We start from the raw sequence: 22,551 nt of genomic DNA, 5'->3' as shown, positions 1-22,551 counted from the left end.
GTTGCCTAAAACCCGTATATTTTGTAAAAACCTAGCCGCCGACGGCCGACTAAATTTATTTCAATATATCCAAACAAATTCTTATTATAAACTATTGTTGAGTATAATTTGGTATGAAGTATTCCGCAAGCTTGGAGCTGTTTAATATATTTGCAATAATAATGAAGGTCTCCGTCTTTCCGACCTCACCGTTTAACAAGACTATTTTCCAAAAGCAAAATACAGTAGAAAATTCACGTGTATTGATAAGATTTGAATAAAAACAGTTAGGCCTTACCTTAAACAATTATTACATTCAGCAAATATAAATATTGGTCTGATGGTTGATGTAGAAAGCGCCTTTCGAAATAGAATACCGACAAGATTGTGAAAATCGTGGAATGAAAATACCGGAAGCTATAAGTTTTCCGGTTTTTTTTAGGGCGCCACCTAGTGACCAATGGAATAGCTACTATATAGATCTATATAGCAGAAAGTAGAGTTGAAGATATTGCTAACTTCTTATCTTTCTTCCTGAAAAGTTTGTGTCTGAATGTAACAAATATGTTGTCAATCAAAAAATCAAGCATCTTGATAATGTCAGTTTCAGATTAAATGTTACAATTTTTATAGAATACATACGTTTTTTTGCAAATTCTTTGTACATGCAGTATAAAGCATTTAGATGTATAATATTCTATCGTTGGATAATAATTTGAATCTATAAATACACACAACCACCCTGTTACAATTTTTGTGAGAATCTACCTTTCTATCGAGTATTTTTTTTTAATTTTCGTGTGTATTCGTCGTCTTTCGTTTTCTGTCTTGGCGTTATTTATGTCCTTCAAACTATTGAGAATATAATGTGACCCTGACATCAGCCGGTCTTTTTAAATCAACAGTTTCTGTTGTGTTCTGTAATGAGGAAACATCGATTCTACTATTCGTTTTATAGATTATCCATTATTTAGGAAGTTCTCCACTCTGTTTCAAAATAACAAGCCTTTAAAAAGACTATTGAAAATTGATAGTTTATAAATAAAGGAACTAAAAAAGTAGAAAAAGAAAATGGGTCCATTTGCTTGTTTTTGAAAACTTTGGGGAAAAATTTCCATTATAGACTTTTCATACATTTAAAATTAGCACCTTTTTCCTTTCTAAAGTTATAAAAAAATAACAATTTTGTTTATGATTTTCAAATTTGGCTTTTTAAACTCTATGTAATAAACATTGGCGGTGATTTATTTTAATGGCACTACATGGAACATGAAACCAGAGGAATCCGAATGTCTGGCAAAAGTTAAAAAAAAACCAAAGGAGCGAACATCCTTAATTTATTAAGTTTTTTTCTTTAAAAAATCTCAATACTTTCTTATTTATGCTTAGCTCTGGTTCTTGTCTGGGTTTGGAATTACGTTTGGTGCTTTGTTTTTATATCATCACTTCATCGATTATATAAGGTTTTAAACTTTCAAATAGTTTGGCCTCGAACATTAATCAAGATACATTATTTGTCAATAGTGCATCTAGTGCAGTGAAATGGTACCGTTAATATTATTGCATAAATATCAAATTAAGATCAAATGAAAGTAAACAACAATGCAACTGTGATTTTTTTTTTTACTTTTTAGCTCACCTGACCTGAAAGGTCAAGTGAGCTTTTCTCATCACTTGGCGTCCGTCGTCCGTTGTCCTGCGTCCGTCGTCCGTCGTCTGTAAACTTTTACAAAAATCTTCTCCTCTGAAACTACTTGGCCAAATTCTACCAAACTTGGCCACAATCATCCTTGGGGTATCTAGTTTAAAAAATGTGTGGCGTGACCCGTCAAACCTACCAAGATGGCCGCCATGGCTAAAAATAGAACAAAGGGGTAAAATGCAGTTTTTGGCTTATAACTCAAAAACCAAAGCATTTAGAGCAAATCTGACGAGGGGTAAAATTGTTGATCAGGTCAAGATCTATCTGCCCTGAAATTTTCAGACGAATCAGACAACCTGTTGTTGGGTTGCTGCCTGTGAAATGGTTATTTTAAGGACATTTTGCAGTTTTTGGTTATTAACTTGAATACTATTATAGATAGAGATAAACTGTAAATAGCAATAATGTTCAGCAAAGTAAGACCTACAAATAAGTCAACATGACCAAAATAGTCAGTCGACCCCTTAAGGAGTTATTGCCCTTTATAGTAAACTTTTAACAACTTTTCGTCATTTTTTGTTACTTTTTTAAAAATCTTCTTCTCTGAAACTCCTTTGCCAAATTTAACCAAACTTGGCCACAATTATCATTGTGGTTTACAGTTTATAAAATGTGTCTGATGACCCAGCCTACCAAACAAAATGGCCGACATGGCTAAAATTAGAACATAGTGGTAAAATGCAGTTTTTGCTTTATATCTTTGAAACTAAGACATTTAGGGCAAATCTTTCAAGATTTTAATGTCCATCAGAATAAGATATATCCCCTCACAAATTTTCAATTGAATCGGACAACCTGTTGTCGGGTTGCTGCCCTAAAATTGGTGATTTTAAGGAAATTTTGCAGTTTTTTGTTATTATCTTGAATACTATTATAGATAGAGATAAACTGTAAACAGCAATAATGTTCAGCAAAGTAAGATCTACAAATAAGTCAGCATGATCAAAATTGTTAGAGGACCCCTTAAGGAGTTATTGCCCTTTATAGTCAATATTGAACAACTTTTCGTCATTTTTGTAACTTGAACACTGGACACTTTTAATTTGCAAAACACTCATTTGCAAATCCGCCGCCGCCTCAAACAAGAGCTACAATATCATGTATATAACCAAAATGTGCGGAATTACATGGGATTCAATAATTTCATTGGTTTTTTACTGTTACTTTCATATTTATTTTGCAATTTGAATTATAAAAACATGGGATTTTCAATATCCCATGGGACAGGGCAAAATCCCATGGGATTTACCATTATCCCATGGGATTTTGGTTAAATCCCATGGGATTTTTTTTTGTCCCATGGGATTATTGTAGTCCCATGGGATATTTGTTGTCCCATGGGACAAAAAAAATCCCATGGGACTATAATTATCCCATGGGATTTTTAATATCCCATGGGACAAAATAAAATCCTATGGGATTAAAATTATAAATATATATATATAAATATAAAGTTATGTGTATGTTACAATGAATGCTGTTTGGTAGTACAAATGTGTTAAATGTATACGAGTTTTTTTTATATTTTTTATATATACATATATATAATTTTTTTTAAATTTTGTCACAAACATGTTTTTTATTTGTTTATATGACAATAAAGATTATTCTTATTTTGGAATGTATAATAATAATATTTTACAGTCAAAGAATAAAGTCCTTTCACTGAAACAAAATGATGAAATTTCTAAATAAATGAAAAAATATTGTTTTGAAATCTTTGTCTTGTTTATTCTATTATGAAAAATAGAACTGAAAAAATATTTCATATTCTGACTGAATAGTTCACTCTTTTCATGAGGTAAGATTTTCTTTGTTATAGGTTCATTGCAATACTTGTATAGGAAAACGATTTGAATTATATATAACTTTGTGGTGTACATAATAGTATGCTTATATTTGCAAATTTATAATATAAACACTTTTTGTTAAAGTTTTTGCTTTCTTTATTCACAACTTGCTATGTACAATTATTCAGTCCACTATATAAGAGTGAAGTCAATAAATAATTTCATTCACTAGAATATTCCTGCAATTCTTAGACAAAACATATTTTCAATCTGTTCTTCAAAGATCTTCCTCTGTACATCTTTATTGAATCGAGAGATTCAAATGAGAAGACAAAGCAAGTTTATTTGGACAACAACATTCTAATATCTTGTTCCTTCGTTCCATCTTTCAATTGATAATTACATTGTTGTATTTATATGATCAAGTTCTTGTGCATCAATGATCGTGATGATATGACTCCTTTTTGTTTATAGTCATCATGTTGAAATTTCCTCTTTCAAATAAATGTAGGAAAAAACATGTTCCATTTCAAATTAATAAAAAAGTCGCACTATGGAGAAAAATATCAGCTTTAAGTTTTCCGTTCAGTATTGATCTGTGAATGATGACCATGAAAATCCAGATTTCTGACCTACAAATACACAAACTCAAAAATTATCAGTGAAGAGATCAATAAAATGGCTATTTTATCATGTTTATGATTAATATGATAAACTTTCATTTAAATATTCAAGTACTAAATTACAGAAATCGCTTAAATTTTATAATAGTTTAGTTAAAGTACAGCTTATTTAAAATTATAATAAAAAATATAGGCCACCGTTGAGTTAAATAAGATATTACATTTTTAATGCCAAAAAATGGCATTTTTGCACCAAAGGGAGATAATTTGGAGCTTTTTCAATGATATATGCATTTTAAAAGTCATCTGGGGCCAAACCGAATTGATTGTTTTGAATGATTTGGTGTACCATATGATAAAGATATAAATAAATTGAGTTATGAAAAAAAAATATTAAAACATTTTTCTGAAATTGTTATACCCTAGAGCCTCCTTAAATGTCATTTGATCTCTATTGGAGAAATGTCTCATTGGAAATCAGACTGCTAAGTGTTTCTTATTTTTATATCAACCCAGCCATATTATACCTGTCTAATATCAGGAGCTTGTACATAGTTGTTGATGTTGGTTCATACCCGTCATTTTTATTTTTCATAATTTTTTGTTTTTATAAATTAGTCTGGTATATTTGACGTTTGAATTGATGCTCTGTTTCAAATTTGGTTAGTGTTGACTTTTATAGATTACTATAACATGTATAGGGTATGGGTTTTCTCATTACTTACAGGTCATCAATGGCCTCTAATAAGTAATTACAATGCTTACATCCACTAAATTGAACTCTGATGGATAGTTTTCTCTTTAATCATACCACATCTTATTTTAATAAATATTTAATTATTATTCAAGGACAAAATTTTTTATAACAGTGGACTTACCATTTAGGCTTTCTTGACCTCTGTAAATCTTATTTTGTTGATAATTTCTTCTGTTTATAGTTTCCCCTTTATCTTTCATGTTCTTGCCCTACACATAAAAGGGTAAACATCATTTAATGACAAAAATAACTACTACATGTATTACATAATTAGTAGGCAACTGAAAATTTTGTCTTATTTGTATATAACATCAACTTACTCATCATTCTTGCTGTTCAATATCATGAATATTATCATTATTCTATGAATATGAGGTCACAGTAAAATTAACCTTGGCAGGCAGACATCTTTTTTTATTTGATACCTTGTAGTCATTCCATACAACAAGTAGACCTATGCTTAAAAAATCTAAGGCCAAAATTAAAAATATGTTTGTTTCCTCTCCCCCCACACGGGTCAAAAATAAGCGCCCGGGTCAAAAAATTATTTTCCACAAAAAAATTGAAATTATTTTTTTCCTGAAAATAATTTGTTTCCATTTTTGGAAAGTGCTTGAAAGCAGAAGGATTGATAATCTAAATAAATACACTCAAATTGAGCACAAACAACTGATAAGTGGCCTGGACTGGACAAGTCAAACCATTCATGTGACCATGCTATGACAATCACATCCAGTTAAAAAAAACTAGAGCCTGTGTCGCTCACCTGTTAATGTGTTTACTGATGTCGGCCATCTTCGTTGGTAGGCGGGGTCATTAGACACATTTTTTTTAAATAGATACCCTAGTATTATGATTGTGGCCAAGTTTGGTTAAATTTGGCCAAGTAGTTTTAGAAATGATTTTTATACAAGTTACAAAAATGACGAAAAGTTGTTCAATATTGACTATAAAGGGCAATAACTCCTAAAGAGGTCCTCTAACAATTTTGATCATGCTGACTTATTTGTAGATCTTACTTTGCTGAACATTATTGCTGTCTACTGTTTATCTCTATCTATAATAGTATTCAAGATAATAACCAAAAACTGCAAAATTACCTTAAAATCACCAATTTTAGGGCAGCAACCCAACAACAGGTTGTCCAATTCAACTGAAAATTTGTGAGGGGATATATCTTATTCTGATGGACATTTAAATCTTGAAAGATTTGCCCTAAATGTCTTAGTTTCAAAGATATAAAGCAAAACCTGCATTTTACCACTATGTTCTAATTTTAGCCATGTCGGCCATTTTGTTTGGTAGGCTGGGTCAGCGGACACATTTTTTAAACTACAAACCACAATGATAATTGTGGCCAAGTTTGGTTAAATTTGGCAATGTAGTTTCAGAGAAGAAGATTTTTAAAAAAGTTACAAAAAATGATGAAAAGTTGTTAAAAATTGACTATAAAGGGCAATAACTCCTTAAGGGGTCGACTGACAATTTTGGTCATGTTGACTTATTTGTAGGTCTTATTTTGCTGAACATTATTGCTCTTACAGTTTATCTCTATCTATAATAGTATTCAAGATAATAACCAAAAACTGCAAAATTTCCTTAAAATAACCATTTCACAGGCAGCAAGTTGTGTCAGCAACCCATCAACAGGTTGTCCGATTCGTCTGAAAATTTCAGGGCAGATAGATCTTGACCTGATCAACAAGCTTTGGTTTTTGAGTTATAAGCCAAAAACTGCATTTTACCCCTATGTTCTATTTTTAGCCATGGCGGCCATCTTGTTTGGTTTGACAGGTCACGCCACACATTTTTTTAAACTAGATACCCCAAGGATGATTGTGGCCAAGTTTGGTAGAATTTGGCCAAGTAGTTTCAGAGGAGAAGATTTTTGTAAAAGTTTATGGACGACGGACGCAGGACGACAGACGACGAACGCCAGGTGATGAGAAAAGCTCACTTGACCTTTCAGGTCAGGTGAGCTAAAAAAAACCTGCCTTCCTGGTCTGTTTACAAAGGGTAGACCCGGGGGAGGGGAAACAGACATTCTTTTAAATGTGGCCTGATAAAATGACAAAACCAAGAAAACTTATCATTGACCAAAGAACAATAAAATGCAGTCATGGTTTATATATGAATCTGCCATTCAGACATGCACACCTTACAATTGTTTCATATCTACCAAATATAATCTACCTGTAACTTTAAACATATGATAAACTGACAAAACAATGCAGTGTTTCATTGACCAATGAACCATGCATGAAAATGAGGTCAAGTTCATATAAAATATGACAGACAGCTAAGTGCATCTTACAATTATTTCATTCACTAAATAAAGGGGCCTTATTGCTTACAGTATCCGGAAAATAGACCAAACCACAAAAACTAAATATTTTCAAAGTTCCTTATACCCTGCCAATTTGTTATGGTTGTGCCTGTTCCAAGTCAGGATCCGATAATTCAGTGATTGTCGTTTGTTTATGTGTAACATATCTGTTTTTCAATTTTTTTGTACATAAATTAGGTTGTTAGTTTTCAACTTTCAACTTGGCTAACATGTGTAAAATCATACAAGTGTTGGGAAAACAGGAAGTTGTCGAGTGATGAATCTGAAAATGCATCACACGGTATAGCTGACTTATTTAACCCTGAAACCAAATTTCAGAAATCCTTCTATTGTAGTTCCTAAGGAAAATGGGACGAAAAATATTCATCGGACGGACTGACTGACGCAAGGATGGATGGACAGACAGGGGTAAAACAGTATACCCCCCCCCCTTTTTTTGAAGTGGGGGCATAATTTTAATACGGGGCTATAAAAACCCATGCAAGATGTCAAAACAAAAAGAAGTAACCTAATTCTTACTTGTTAGGGGCTATTTATTTATTGTTGGTTATACATATAACAATACAACATATTAAAGGTCTGTAGAGCTTTTATCCGACATACATATATGACAAGCACAATACATTTTGCTCATCACTGAGATAGTAGTCTCAGATAGAGGGAGGCGGGGTCAACCAAACTCCCCTATTCAATCTGAATGCAGGACAGAAAGTCACAGTCAAAAAGTCACACACTGTCACAGGACAAAAAGTCACAATTTAGTTTTGAGATTATTTTTCTTTGAACAAGAAAACACTCTTTTTGTATTTTTCTTGAAGTTTTATACATGAACATGATGTAGCAACTTTAAATTAAAATTTATTAAAAACAAATAAATCAGTGCATTAGGTTTGCGCACATTACCATTACATTTGCGCAAAATCATTACGTTTGTGTGCAGCTTTTGATTACATTTGCACGCATTTTTTAACATGTAAATATAAAAAAAAAGATATAGTATGATTGCCTTTTACAGCTGACTATGCAGTATGGGCTTTACCTCGGGCTTTGCTCATTGTTGAAGGCTGTTTGGTGACCTATGGTTGTTAATGTCTGTGTCATTTTGGTCTCTTGTGGACAGTTGTCTCATTGGCAATCATACCACATCTTCTTTTTTATATTATGAACAATTTCCTAAAATTAAAAATGAATATATGTAATAAAAAGAAGATATTTCAAAATCTTTTTTCATTTATATTCAATCAATTGTCAACAAATTGTTTGTGACTTTTTGTCCTATCAACTTTGTTACTTTATGCCAGAGTTTGACATGTGTTTGACTTTTTGTAGGTATGGCAAACCAATGGGAGATAACTCCAAATTACCCTAAATAATTGTACCCAGATGTGTGTAAAAATAAAATCTTTGGGTGACCTCCAATTACGGTCTTTTATTAACTTGTTAAGTCTCAGAAGGTTCTGATTGCTTTTGATAGATATTATATGAATATTCATGATTCTGTATATTATAATTTTCGGGAATATGATGAAATATTTGAGGTACAAACAAGGGTTTGAAAGTTACATTTGTTTCAAAAAAATACAAGGGAACTTTATACAGCCATAAAATGTACTTTTTTATTAAGTTTAATATATTAATTAAATAATAAGGTCCAAAAAATAAATCTAGATAGCTGTGTTCATATCAAAATTATTTTTTATAAATTACCCTCCTTTTTGTGTATACAGAGTTATTTCCCTTGCATGGACAATTTTTGGTTAAGTTTTGATTGGAATTCAGTGGTGATAGTTTTTTTTTTGCATTATACAGCCAGTTTATTGCCATTTAACGATAGTTTAACCACTTGCCATTGCACACGAGGTAGTAAGGATACTGAATAATGTGGTTTAACAACAATCAATATACATGACTGTATGTATTTTCAACATGTTCAACTAAAAACATACATAGGAATCCATGCAGTAGCGGCAGTTCAATTCGAATGCTATTCACATTTAATGCATTTCGAACTTCAGTCCTGAATAAAATTGGTTTACAGATTTCACTGTATAAGTATTGTAACTGATATACAGATATGAACATGATGAATTTACTTTACTTTTATACATACAGGTATTTACAGTACATAATCTGACATAATTATTTTCTTTGAAATTTCTCAAAATAAAAATAATGTTTTTATTTTAGTCATGTAGAATAATTGTTAGAAGGTTGTTGTTTATTTTTATTTATAAGCATTCACTATACATGCCATATAAGATTAAGATATATTAATTAAATAGAATGTTAATGAAAAGGGAACATTCTAAAACTATCACATGTATCATGACTATACAAAACTTTTCTTGTCTCTCATGGTACAACTGATTTTTATAATTCATTCTTATGTTGTACTGTCACAGGTCAGGGGGAGGATTGGGCGTCCGCTAACATGTCTTCTGACATCAGACTCGGACTTCTCTTGAATTGAATTTTAAATGTACGTATTGTTATGCGTTTACTTTTCTACATTGGCTAGAGGTATAGGGGGAGGGTTGAGATCTCATAAACATGTTTAACCCCGCCACATTTTTGCGTCTGTCCCAAGTAAGGTACCTCTGGTCTTTGTTAGTCTTGTATTATTTTAATTTTAGTTTCTTGTGTACAATTTGGATATTAGTATGGCGTTCATTATCACTGAACTGGTGTATATTTGTTTAGGGGCCAGCTGAAGGACGCCTCCGGGTGTGGGATTTTCTCGTTGCATTGAAGACCTGTTGGTGACCTTCTGCTGTTGTTTTTTCAGTGGCCGGGTTGTTGTCTCTTTGATACATTCCCCATTTCCATTCTCAATTTTATTAACACCGCCACATTCTGTATGTATGTGCCTGTTCAAAGTCAGGAGCCTGTAATTCAGTAGTTGTTGTTTGTTTATGTGTTAAATATTTGTTTTTCATTTATTTTTTTTACATAAGTTAGGCTGTTAGTTTTCTCATTTGAATTGTTTTACATTTGTCATTTCGGGGCCATTTATAGCTGATATGCGGTATGGGCTTTGCTCATTGTTGAAGGCTGTACGGTGACCTATAGTTGTTAATTTCTGTGTCATTTGGTCTCTTGTGGAGAGTCATGTCTCAGATGGCAATCATACCACATCTTTTTTTATAGTCACACACACTAACATACATTTAATTGTATATAAAGAGTAATATTCATATTTATATTTTGTTTCTTTACATTCAAATGTTTATAAAGTTTTACTTTACATTTTCAATATACCTGATGCTCTGAAAAAAGGAATATGTAAAGGTATCGTCATGTTATGTGACTTTGGACGATACAATTTCATGAGAGTGGTCGACATTTTCATGCTTTATGCTTCTATTTTGACCAAAAACCTGAATATGGAGGATTGAAATTGACTAACAAGATGTAAAAGAAGCAATATAAACAAAACTATAACCCAAATGATTAAAAAAATATATTTTATTATTTTTTAAAGAGAGGAAACAGTTTTTCCAGAATAGTAAAAAATTTTCGTTTTGAAAAGTTGCAATTTCTTCGTTGTTATTATGTGTATAGATAAAAGTGACACTGTTTTGAAAATGTCTTCACAATGCCTTTTAAATGAGGTAAAGTTTTCTTAGATCGGTTGATTTAAAAAAAATCACTTTCCGTACCTACTTTTTGTCCTGTGACTTTTTGTCGGAATGTCCTGTGACTTTCTGTTCGTTTACCTTCCATCTAAATCAGTGAACTGAATAATTGTTTTTTGCAGAAGTCCGGGGAGTGTTAAAAAATCACATGTGCAAGTTGAGAGTCAACACTTACACAGGGACTACACAATACTTTTTCAGAATGTCAGCAAAAAAGAATCACTGGTGACAGGGGAGTGTAACCGATGAATTGATCCTGAATCAGATAAGATTTTCCCGGTACGTCTAAACACCGCTCAGGCAGGACCTCCTGGGTGCACACATGCAGGACATACAAAGTGCACTCATGGCAGACCCTCGTATCTGCACACATGATGGATGTATATATTCGTTATAGATCGTCATACACTTCTCATTTTAGAGTTAAATTTGCAAGCAACCTCTTAAGATTTTAAAATAATAATGCTACTAAAAATATATTATTTCCCCCAATTTTCGCAATTTTTTCGCCATATAAAATATTTAGGCGACTGTGCTTTTAGTGAATATAAACGATTACGAGGCCTCACGAATAAATATAAATATGAAATATACTGGAACATCGATTAGCATAGATCGAGCAGCAGAGTAAACTTCCACATAAATCTCGAAGTTATTTACGCCGGATAATATAGACTGTGCTCCTGAATAAAGTTGTCAAATACATTAATTTGTGTTTTTTACTACAAGAAATTTGATTCAAATGCTAATTACGCACCATTTGCTGAGCAGAGAATCATTCTAAGCCAGGAACCGTCTATACTAACTGATAACAGTAAGAATAGAAAGTCTCTGTAAAAAGGCAGTCAATCCTAACAGAACTGTATTAACTTAATGATACATGTACATCAAGTTCCAGCACCTCACCAAGCACCCTTGCCTTGCATACTGAGATGGCAAACTGGTGTGTGTCAGTATTTTAATATAAAACTGCGTAGGTTCATATCGTTTGATTCAACGTTTGTTTGGTTATTTTTTAAGGATCGTTGTAAAATTATATCTAAATCTTTGTTAAAATACGATTTTAAATTGTTCAATTCTTTCTATTTCATAATTTTGTCAAAGTCTACTTTTTAAAGTTTTAAATTTTACAGAAAAAATGAATATTCCATTTTGATTTGAAGAAAATCTTTTTGAACTGTCATGACATGGTGTTGCAAAGCTGATTACAGGTAACTATAACATTCAGTAATTTTCCATTTCGACAGTGCGTGTATTCTCGGGTGTGTATTATAACGTATAGTTTTCTAGAGAACATCCTGTCTACGTGTAATACAGATTGATGACATTATACAACATTTCTTTGGTTAAATGTGATAAGGTATCTGTGTCCATTCCCTATTTCAACACCACTAATTTTTCGAAGAAAAAAAAAAAAATTATATGAAATGAAGAAGAAAAGTAGCAAATATAAACTTCAGTAATTGCGCATTGAGTAAACATAATTCCAATATTGCATGAACAAATCCGTGAGAAAACGTATATATACATGTATGAATAAAGATGTGTTTTAAAAGACCTATTGGCATTATTTCACACTAGGACCTAAGATAACTAGAACTAAGCAATGGTTGATCCAGAAATTTTCATAAGTGGGGACTCATTGACTGCCTTAGAGTGTTCACGTCCAGTCATGCTTCCGTGATTCCCTATAAAAAGTCCAGTCATGCTTCCGTGATTCCCTATATAATCTACCATTTGTTTCCAAAGATTTAGGAGGGGGGCTGGTACACACATATATATATAAATATACCTCTGCGGCGGAGCCAGCCATTTGAAAAGGAGGGGGGTCTCAACCCAGGACAAAAGGGGGAGGGGGTGGTTCCAACCATATGTCCCCATTCAAATGCATTGATCGTTCAAAAAAAGGGGAGGTTCCAACCCCCGAAACCCTCCCCCTGGATCCGCCACTGATACCTAGTATGCATATAATTAAGAACAGCTTTGAATATATGCATATAAAATAATGGTACGTTTAAAAACCGTTCAGGATCTCCTGGTTGCACACAGGACATTAAGTAACTTAGGACATATATATATAATAGTAAGAATTCAGGGTATACATTCGATAACTAACATATTTTATAATTTTTTATTTTTGTTTTGATAAAATCAGAGACATATAATACATGTATTGAGACATATATAATATATGTGTCTCTGAAAAAATCAAACCATCTTTAAAGAAGTTATTTCAGTTTGAATCGACTGTCTTTTGCATTAGAATTACAAAACGTTAATGTTATTTACAAATGCCAAAACCTGCAAGAAAGAAACATTTATATTCGGTGATTTTTACACTAAACGTTTTCGTAATTTGTTTTAAAAAATATTAAAAAGTACATGTACATCGTTTTTTCAAGATTTGTATAGTAACTGGTTTAATTAAGTCCCCTTGATGAAATTTAAATTGCGAGACGCTAATTAATAAACTATGATCTATCTATCGGCATGCGTCGTTATTTGGGATACGTCACGGATGACCGATGATCATATTCAATACGATCAATATACCAATCATCATTTGAATTTGGTCAATTGATCTTTAATAATTAGGACTAATTGGTGATGGCAGAGAATAAGTCGCTGGTGATGGTTAAAAACACATAGAAGTAAACTTTGCAAAAAAAAAGGTTTCCTCGGAAAAAATTATGAAAATATATGAATATGCTAAATATTTTTTTTTCCGAAATAATAATTAAAGACGTTTAGAAATAACAAATTTTCACAGTTGGGAAATTTTCAATTCAAGTTATTTCATTTTGAAAACGTTGAGAAATATAGATCTTATTATATGTTAAATGTGGGCCGCTTGGAGATCAACTTGTGAAACCCTGCATAATTAGGGTTTGTCTACTTTCGTCTTTTTATATTGCCAAACATTCTATAATCAAGGATTTGTACAAGGCCTTGTTATAATGAATATTATCGCCAATATCACCATAATTAAATAAAGAACAGATACAATATTCGCCTAAAGAGTTTGCCATCTAACAATTCAAAATGAAATGTTGAGTCGAAACTGAGGTACCAAATCTATAAAAAGAATCACTATTTTAGTCGAAATTAAACTGTATATATTCTTTTTTCAAAACTCCTGAAATAATTTAACATTATCTATAGAGAGCTTACATATGCAAATCTGTTTAGAAGTATGTGAGCGTAAATAAAATTTGTTTATTACCCCCCCCCCCTTTTCCTTCTATAAAATTTAATTGTAAACGATTTTCGTTCTTAATTTGTGTTTGCTCATTAACTGGGGTTCATGCTGTCAAAAAACAAAAATGTCTCCTTGTGTAAAAGTTATTGAAAAAAAAATTGAAGCTTCCAGAAGAATAACGGTACGTCTAAACACCGCTTGAAGGACCTCCTGATTGCACTCATGACATACGAAGTGCACTCAGGACCCTTTATAGTCATCGCACACAGGATGGATGCATATATTCTTTATACGCTTCTTATTTTAGAGTTAAATTTGGTAGAATTTGAAATCGAACTTAGATAGATATGTTACATTTGTAATTCTTAGAAAATAATAAGGGCACGTGTCACTGATTACACAACTACTGAGCCATGAATTATCCAATCAACAAAATTAATTGGATTATCTTTATTGTTGTTTTATACATTGTGTTGTTAGTACAGTGTGACCATGCGGGAAGTAATATTGTGACGTCTAGAATGAATATCACGATGTTTTAAGATTTTCGTCTTTTATTAAGATTTCGTTCCATAAATTTTTAAGTTTTATTCTTAATTTAATTATCATGTCCTGGACCAGTAATTAATTCTTTGCACGAGTTTGAAAAGGGAAATAAATGTTCATACTTTAAAAGAATTTATATTAATTAAAGTTTTGTATATGGAATCCGTTCTAAACGGTAAAAGCCGTACTTTTCAAACAATCAAACTCATATACATGTAGTTAGATGTTATTTCTCATTTTTATCGAACTTGTCCAGGAATTTTATTTTTGAGTGATACGAATATTTTAAGAAATCCGTTTTTATTAAGTTTTTTTTCTCTAATTAAAGTCGTTTTGTCCAGTTTCACAAGCCTGAAACGAATTTCAATGCGAAAATAAATTCTGAAAATGAACTTGTCTCCGTTTTCGTCTCCGTTTTTTAAAAATTATGATATTTTGGGTATAATTATTTCTAAAAAAATATGTAAGTTAGATTGTAGTAGCGAGAAATTATAAAAAAGAAGATGTGGTATGATTGCTAATGAGACAACTATCCACAAAAGACCAAAATGACACAAACATTAACAAAGAACGACTATTTCGAAGACAGTTTATTGACACGAAATCCGTTCAAACCACGACTAAGTCTTCGTGCACAGATTTCCGTTCAGGTTAAACTGAATATTGTACATAATTGTCTTCTCTTGTATAATGGTTTGTTGAGAATAAAGATATACAAATGTAATAAAATTTGATATTCAGTCAACATTGTGTTTGTTTAAAAACTTGATTTAGATAGAGAGAGAGAAAAGAATCACACTGAAAAACAAAAATCGAACTTGTTACAGAAAAAAACGCAACTATAAAATAATTTTCTTTATTCGTGAACTGCAAAACACAACAAATTAATTTACCCGTCATCATGAAAAATAAACTGAAAAAGCACATGCATCGAATGAGATATATATTTTATTTTTTCTATATGCAAATTCATGTTAAAGGAAAAACTGAACTAAACAATACAATTCCTAAAAAACAATAAAGATAATCCAATCAATTTTGTTGATTGGATAATTCATGGCTCAGTATGTAATCAGTGACACGTGCCCTCATTATTTTATAAGAATTAACATATCTATCTAAGTTCGATTCAGGCGCGGATCCAGAGGGGGGAGGGGGTTCCGGGGGGGTTGGAACCCCCTTTTTTTGGCCGATCAATGCATTTGAATGGGGACATGTAGTTGAACCCCCCTTTTTTGCCCTGGGTTAGGACCCCCCCCCCCTTTTTAAAATGGCTGGATCCGCCCCTGCGATTTCAACTTCTACCAAAATTTAACTCTAAAATAAGAAGCGTATAACGAATATAAACATCCATCATGTGTGCAGATATGATTACGGTAATGGGTCCTGAGTGCACTTTGTATGTCCTGAGTGCACTTAGGAAGTCCTGAGCGGTTGTTTAGACGTACCCGAAGAATAAATCATTTCCTGAACCTAAAATACATTTATCTGTAATTAAAGAAAATTCGCCTAAAACATTCTCTCATATAAAAATTCGCCTAAAACAATCTCTCATATATTTAAACAATTAATTGTAAAATAATTAATTCAACGTCGGACTTTCTGTCTGTTTACTAATACTTTTCTTGTTCAGTTTAGTTTATACCCATAATAGATGAACGGAAATAAGTACTTTTTTTAGGAAAATTTACAACTAGATGAACGGAATTAAGTACTTTTTAGGAAAATTTACAACTCAAATTTTCAAAAACAAAATTCTACACTTTTTACCTGGATGTTTTTCTCTGTCTCGAAGCCGCAACCTTTGACCCCGTATCAAACGTAGCGACCAACACCTCACATGACGTATTCTCGATGTTGAGGTATTGACAATATACAATCACATTTATCAATATACAGCAAGTAAGTAATTTGGTGTTGAATGCCAGTAGATCAGAATTTGTTAATTGAACTTTACCTGTTTAAGGGGCACTAGCTGCCAAATTCATGTTCTTCATCGATTTTAATAAAATTCACATTAAACGTGTATATAGTGTTGATCAGTGTTGAATTGTTTATTAAAATGTTGCGCACAATCTTGGCTGATATGCATAAAACCATTATATTTCATGACACTGCATGAAAAAGAAATTGACTTATCGTATAATACCAGAACCAGAGACATATATATTGTATCTAATATCTCTGCCAGAACTAAAAAATAAACTACAGTAAGTCCACATACACATAAGAGGGGTATGGATGTGAATTAACAGAATAGAGAACAAAGGACAAAGAAAAAAAGGAATAAAGAATAGTGAAAGAAAGAGAATAATGGAAAAAAGTGTAAGTTATTAAAAATATAACTAAAAAAAGAAGACAGAAAAAAGACACCCCTCCGAGACGAGCCTTACATGCACTGTTATTATATACCCAAGGTTAATTTTACGGCGGCTCATTTTATTTTGGCTTAGAAATAAACATAATTGACAAGTTTCCTTCCCCTGCATTCTCGATCCCACATGTAAATAGCACGGTGCTTTTCAAAAAGACATTGATACATCATTACAACACTTGCCGTCAGTATTTGAATATATTGATTAAGAAGCTATAGAAGATTAATGCACGCACACTATTATCCACCACTGGCCTAAATAGTTAGTCCGCAAACAACGAGGGTAATAAAAACCCAGCACTTTGAACACAGCCACCGGCATGGTGATTGGTGTGAATCTGAAAGCTTCCCACTATCCATTTCTACCCATAGAAAACTTTTGCCTTTCATTTATCAAAAATGAAATATGTTGATATTAATGGTATATAAGAATTATTGGGGAATTCAAACCATTCCTATTGTAAGTGATAAAACTAAATTTATATCAGGGTGATTGAAATGAGGAAAAAAAAGGGGGGATCAGGAGTTCAGGGCCCCCTGTTTGGGAAAAGAATTGGTTGATTATATATGGAATCACTGAGTCATGGCAGGAGCAGGCCCCTCTTAGGCAGTCGGTGGGCCCCACTTATGAAAAATTCTGGATCCACCACTGTGGTCAGGGTGGTCTTCAGTTGTATTATCTTTTTAAAAAAAAATTACACCTGTATAGTGTATATTCTTTAGTGTAAATCAAGGGAAAATACTGTGAACTATCTGTGCATTGGGGTTTATTAAAAGGTATTTCAGGGGGGAAGAAAGAAGGGAGGGTGAGTCCATGGGAGGTAATCCCCACCCCTTTCAATTTGAGAATATGCTATTACTTGTAAACGGTCCAGATCCCCATCCCTAAACCATATATATTCTTGAATGGGACGATAAAACAAATCAAATGAAATTAAAAGGAGGTCTTTGGGGGTTTCACCACTCTGTTCAATTTGAGAATGTGCTATTATCTTGTGAACGATCCAGATCCCCACCCCTAAACCATATATATTCTTGTCGGGGACAATAAAATTAATAATGAAATAAAATAAAAGTGAAGTCCCACCCCCTCTAGTTTGAAAACTTGTAAACGGTCAAGATCCCCACCCTTAAACCATATTTATATATTCTTGTATAGAAAAATAAAACAAATAAAAGGAAATATAGGGAGAGTCCATGGGGTTCACCCCCACCCCCACATGTTTGAGAAACTTTTAAATGGTTGAGATCCCCTGTCATCCAGTGGTTAGGTGAAAAAATTTCAGGATCCCTGATCCCCACCGTCAAACCATATATATTCTTGTATGAGACAATAAAACAAATCAAATAAATATAGGATCATCCCCTTTGTCTTGGGTTGGGAACCCCCCTTTTTAAATTGGCTGGATCCGCCCCGGCATACCATCTAGCTAGCTATAAGGGTGCAATCAACAGTTTTTTTTCTATGACGTCACATTTTGAGGGACCATGCATAAGTGCCCTTAGTGGTGGACTGATTAATAAAGATACTTGTATAAAACTAGATATCACTGGAATCAGAATGTTCTCTAGTTTATAATGAAATAAAAATAATGTGTACTTTTAATATATTAAAAAAATTCCATCCAATGAACATGGGGGAAAAAAGGTCTAATTTGAACATAAAAAACTTGAAACCTGGTCATGTGCACAGCCATGAAGACATGATCCTTGCACATTTTACATAATCAAAACTGTATGAAATTTGTAGGTTTTTACCTGGCCTTTCAAAAAAATCTTGTTTCAGGGTACGGTTTCCTGCTCCGAAAAGAGCTACAGTGGCTGCAAATAGGTTTTCAATTTTCACTGCCAAAAAAACAGGTTGTTTACAGTGTTGTCTCCCCTCAAAACATGTAAAGTTAATATAATTTTTAAAATTATTTCAATCATTCAACCTGTTTTAATTCAAAGCTAATTAACTAATTTTTACAATCAAATACAATAAACATGATACTTTTTCACCAATTGAGTAAATAAACAGGGGTTTCCCTCCATGGTTATTTTTAGTCGGGGAATAACCCCTAGTTTTTTATACGAAACTGTTTATAGCACCCTAAAGGCTTTAAAAATATGAAATCAAACAAGGAAATTAACAGTGTAGGCAACTGTTTTGAATTTAAAAAAAAAGTCTTTTACATATATAACAATGTTAAATTTTTTGTGCATTTATTTTTGCTTATCGTATTTTCAATAATGGACAAAATTGCATGATTGAATATTGTAATTTAAGAAAAATCAGCATACATGATATAAAATGGGAAGTGGAAACTGGGAATTTGACAAAGAGACAACAACCCAATCAAAGAGCAGACAAAAACCTCACAATAAGTTCTGAATATCAGAATATACAGTATTGCAAGATTCTCTCAAAATGTACACATAGAGCTGAAAAACTGTCAGTGACTGTAAAATTAATCATGCTTACATTAAAGTCCATGGAGTCCATCTTAATATGCATACTCTCGTACAAAGGAATATAAGTATGCAATAGACATCAAGTTTTCAAAAATAAGAGTATCTATGCCATTAATTTACGACAAGATATTAATCAAGTAATAATTTCGGTTTGTTTAAATATTTCGGAGGTTAGTATGACCTCCTCTTTGGTGATGATGTTTTCGTTTTAAAGTTGGGAAAATTGTTTGTACATGTACCAACAAAAATAAAAACACAAAGTCAATCTAGAATTATGTTTATCATTTTTTTATGTTTAGGTTGTCAGCCAGATGAAAAGGACAAGTATGCAGTTCAAAATTCAAAATGTGGATAAGTTGAGGTTCTAGGTCTTACCTTTGCAGATTTTCATATTTTGCATGAATGAAATCATAGGTTATATGATGGACAGCAGAGAAAGAAAAAAACAACTTTTCAATTATCCTGCTCCTGGATAAATGTAAAACATCTTGTTTTTCGGTAAGTTTTATGCTCTGTTTTGATAGTGTTAGTGCATTCATCTTTCCAGTCTTTCCTCTAAATTGTAAGTTTTTGGTGAGTGTTCACCATGAATTTCAGTAAGTAACTTGTGGATTTACATGTATATACTAAAAATTTAGTACTAATATTAATGGGATTTTAGCATGACATCCTGCCAAATGCTTGTTAATCATGTTTATGTTCCAGAACAAACAAGTATTTGGACTGTACGCATACAGCTTGCCCAATTTTAAGAAGTTGGTCAAGTTTATTACAAACAAATGTACAGTACAGATCAACATAACTGAAATCTTTAATAGATTAATACAAAAAGTTTAATTGCAGTTAAAATAAAAACACAGGTTTGGTCGAGCTGGTACCAGACAGTACAAATATACTTAAATAGTCTGACTGTACACATATGGTTGGACTGTAAGTTCTGGACCGTAAAAGTAACATCCGAATACTGATATGGTCTGGAACATTTATACATGTCTTAAAATTAATATCAAACACATTGGTGTTTGATAGAACTATAATGTTTTGGGATATCAAAATCAAAAATATCCCATTTTTACTTTTAATAAAGAAGAAGATTATTGATGTATGTTTAAATGTATATTAAAATGAGACAGCAAGCCAACAACACAAAAAATAAGGATAAAACATACATATTTTTTTTGTATCAATGTTATAATTTCCAATATGTTCAAGGTATTTTTTCATTGAAATAAAACACAAATTGAAATCTGTCTGAACTTCAAAAGCTTAAAGAAATATTGTTTCTGTTGTCTGCATTTTGTATAATATATTGCAAATTCTTGTGAATAATGGAATGTTATTATAGTTGTCTAAAGTTTTAACATTGATCTTAATACTGTAAATTCATAAATTATTGCGTGCATTTATTATTGCGATTCTGTCATTTTAGACTTAAATGCTATTTTAAATTTTACGATTTTGAGAAAAATCCTGTTTAATCCATATAAAATATTTCATAATGCGAGTTTAAATTATTGCGTTTACAACTCCGTTGCATTTTTCGCAATAAAAAAAAAACTCGCATTAATTCCGAATTTACAGTATATATATATTATGTATATAACTTGGGAAAATACCCAAATGTTATAAAGAAGAATAAATTAATTGATTGTTATATGGTATTAGAAAAGGAAGATGTGGTATATTGCTAATTTGACAACCCTCCATCAGAGACCAAAGGATGTAGGCCGTTAGCAACTGATGACACTGGACAACCTTTAACAATCAGTAAAATCCATATCGCATAGCTATTTTTATTGAAAATCATATTATTGCTACATGTATGAAAACAATTTTGTATAATCCATTACTTTAGATTTTATTGGTTCTTTTTCAGAAGGATTGAAATTCACCACCTAGAATAAATGGAGAAAACATAGAAACAAGACCAGAATAAATTCAAAGACTAAAGTTGGATCAGTTATTATTTTCATCACTCAGTCAATGATTTGAAGTTCTTTTAAATTCAAAAAAATATTGAAACCACAATAATGTCAAAGTTCTGTGCTGAATGTCCAAAAAGTGGACTATACCGTCAAACAATGCTGGATGATAAGAAACTATTAATGTTTTGTGTTGAGGGATATTGTGAAAAAAATAGATTTACTTAAATAGCTACTAGTATGTTAAGCCTAACAATAGAGTTTTTATTGATTTCAAATGGCAAATAATTGTGTTTCAAGAAAGTATTCTATAATTCATGAATAAACATATATTGATACTTACATTATCTGCTTTATTGTTTAAAAGTTTAGTTTTGAACAGTTAAAGAACAATATGCTAAATTAACATTTCCCAAGAAAAAAAGATATTCAATTAAAAAGATTCATCTTATAATAATTTACTACCAAATAGAAAACATTGTAACATACACATTACTGTTTATTTATATCTATATATTTACAATTAGAATCCCATAGGATTTTAATTTGTCCCATGGGATATTAAAAATCCCATGGGATAATAAAAATCCCATGGGATTTTATTTGTCCCATGGGACAACAAATATCCCATGGGACTACAATAATCCCATGGGACAAAAAAAAATCCCATGGGATTTAACCAAAATCCCATGGGATAATGGTAAATCCCATGGGATTTTGCCCTGTCCCATGGGATATTGAAAATCCCATGTTTTTATAATTCAAATTGCAAAATAAATATGAAAGTAACTGTAGAAAACCAATGAAATTATTGAATCCCATGTAATTCTGCACATTTTGGTTATATACATGATATTGTAGCTCTTGTTTGAGGCGGCGGCGGATTTGCAAATGAGTGTTTTGCAAATTAAAAGTGTCCAGTGTTCTTGTATAAAAATCATTTAATACTACTTGGCCAAATTTAACCAAACTTGGCCACAATCATAATACTAGGGTATCTTTTTTTTTTTAAAGTGTCTAATGACCCCGCCTACCAACGAAGATGGCCAACATCTGTAAACACATTAACAGGTGAGCGACACAGGCTCTTGAGAGCCTCTAGTTTCTATTTACAGATTACAAGCTGAACAAGTAAAAGTTCTATGTGTATAAATCAAATTCAATTTACTCATGTGTTTGTTTATTTTGTTTTTTATAGTCGCCTCTGTGGAATATTATAATCT

The 22,551-nt window shown here is 32.0% G+C and overlaps 2 long non-coding RNA genes across 2 annotated transcripts; one reads left to right on the top strand and one right to left on the bottom strand.

Annotated features, from left to right (window-relative positions):
- Window positions 1-3,387: 3,387 nt before the first annotated feature.
- On the bottom strand, window positions 3,388-11,083 carry LOC143068862 (uncharacterized). The gene is made up of 3 exons (XR_012976259.1): window positions 10,915-11,083; window positions 4,973-5,060; window positions 3,388-4,103 (listed from the first exon to the last, which is right to left on the bottom strand). It is a non-coding gene; the product is annotated as an uncharacterized LOC143068862 (long non-coding RNA).
- Window positions 11,084-19,709: 8,626 nt separating this feature from the next.
- LOC143066551 (uncharacterized) lies at window positions 19,710-21,672 on the top strand. Its single transcript, XR_012975665.1, has 2 exons — window positions 19,710-19,904; window positions 21,283-21,672. It is a non-coding gene; the product is annotated as an uncharacterized LOC143066551 (long non-coding RNA).
- Window positions 21,673-22,551: the final 879 nt, after the last annotated feature.

Source organism: Mytilus galloprovincialis, chromosome 3 (assembly GCF_965363235.1).
Source record: "Mytilus galloprovincialis chromosome 3, xbMytGall1.hap1.1, whole genome shotgun sequence".
Lineage (NCBI taxonomy): Eukaryota > Metazoa > Mollusca > Bivalvia > Mytilida > Mytilidae > Mytilus > Mytilus galloprovincialis.
The sequence above is the reverse complement of the archived record's forward strand: the minus strand, read 5'-3'. Positions and strand labels throughout refer to the sequence as shown.